Here is a 2191-nt window from a genome sequence, read left to right as displayed (position 1 = left end):
CACACACACACACACACACACACACACACACACACACACACACACACACACACACACACACACACAGATACACGCACGATTGCACACTGCTTGTGTATGCATATTGGTGACAGCTACACATTACAAATGACAATCTGATTCTTCACGAGTGGCCTGATAGACATGATACTTTAATGTTAATTACTGTTAATTATTTGGCTCTCCCGCAGAGTGGTCTGACCAAGAGAATGCTGATAAATGGGCAAAAAGCAGATACGGATTGTCTTACTAAATTGTTTGTATGTAATGCAAACAATAATTATATAAAGCAATCACTTAATGTTGTCTGTGTACAACACACAAGTACAAGACAGAGTATTTGCCTTCTACACTTAATTAAACAGTCGCCCAGGTCAGACTATTTTTTTTTTTTTTTAATGCATTTATTTTTTATTTATTTATTTATTTATTTATTTTGCTGCTGTCAAGAATTACATTCAAGGGAAACTAAGCATCTTCAAGGAAGGTTTAATCAGGTTTCTCTGCAAAGGACCTTTGGGTGCTATCCAGGGTGCTGATGCAGCAACCTGTAGATTACATGGAGGGATATATGAATGATTTGCTTGACTACTGTTAGTTTCACAAAATTATTTACTAGTATATCATCTCATGAATGTCAAACCAAGTAGTCAGTATATATAGAGAGAGACAGACAGATAGATAGATAGATAGAGCTGCAAGCTGTGATAACAGAGTCCAAGCATTTACATGAATGCCGCCAAATATGGATCTCATGAGGAGTGGATGAAGATCAAGAATGGATGGTTGCATGAAACAAGCAGGCAGGTGTTATGGTGTTAAAGTAATTAGAAGGAAAAGTTTTAGCGAAAGTACACATCTAAGTGCTGCTGAGAGCTGACTGGCTGATGATGTCTATATTGTTTGGAGTCTGAGGACATCCTGTCAGATCTCATTAAACCTTTGTACATTCATAATTTCAAATGAACAGGATAAGCAGTTAAGGAATAATGGCTAGTTAAAGTTACAGAGTGGGGTCGTCGAGCGCTGAGGTGCATAGTGTGTAAAAGTGGCTAACACTTTGCTGACTCAATAACTGCAGAGCTCCAAACCTCCTCTGGCATCAACATCAGCACAAAAACTGTGTGCAAGGAGCTTCATGGCATGGGTTTGCATGGCCGAGCAGCCGCATACAAGCCTTGCATCACCAAGCACAACGCCAAGCATCAGATAGAGAAGTGTAAAGCACGCCACCACTGGACTCTGGAGTGGTGGAAACATGTTCTGTGGAGTGACCAATCACGCTTCTCTGTATGTCCATAAAGTCCATAAAGAACTTGACTGGCCTGCGCAGAGCCCAGACCTCAACCCCATACAACACCTTTGGAATGAACTAGAATGGAGATTGTGAGCCAGGCCCTCTACTCTGGTCCAACATCAGTGTCTGTCCCTTATGTAGGGATTAGAAGTAGGGAGGTTTATGAAGTGGCTTTGTAAATGCTGTATGTTTTATTGTTCAGCTTGTTATTTGTATTGATTGAGCCCTGTGATATTCTGACATTTTGAAAACTGATCATGTGTATGTATTGATGCTAATTGGCTCCCACTAGCCCCCTGCCAGCTGGTGCTGATTTCACTGATTACAGAAGCAGCCTATATAAAACAGCTGATTTGGACTGACTGTAATGCCTGATGAAGCCCATGTGGCGAAATGCATTGCCAAACTTTTAACTAATAAATGATATTAAAGTGACCACATTGTGTGCGGTGGAACCCTTTCTTCTACTATCAGTGTCTGACCTCACAAATGCTCTTGGGGATGAAGAGCAAAAATTCCCACAGACACACTCCAAAATCTTGTAGAAAGCCTTCCCAGAAGAGTGGAAGCTGTTCTAGCTGCAAAGGAAGGACAAACTCTACATTAATGTCTATGGATTTAGAATGGGAGGTCATAAATGCTCCTGTAGGTGTAATGTGTAGGTGGTCCAGTACTTTTGTCTATATAGTGTACCTACTACAACAAAAAGAACAATTTAACTGTTGGGGATAAAATTCTGAAAGAAAATTACATAACACTGAAATGTATTGGTGCAGATTTTGGTGAAGTTTGATCAAACATTTGGCAAAACAGAAAATGCTGTGAATACAGTTCTAAGCACAACTTCACACAATACAAACAGAGAGAGATGAATTG

The sequence above is a fragment of the Myripristis murdjan genome, chromosome 9 (assembly GCF_902150065.1).
Source record: "Myripristis murdjan chromosome 9, fMyrMur1.1, whole genome shotgun sequence".
In the NCBI taxonomy this organism is placed as follows: Eukaryota; Metazoa; Chordata; class Actinopteri; order Holocentriformes; family Holocentridae; genus Myripristis; species Myripristis murdjan.
Note: the sequence above shows the minus strand (reverse complement) of the source record.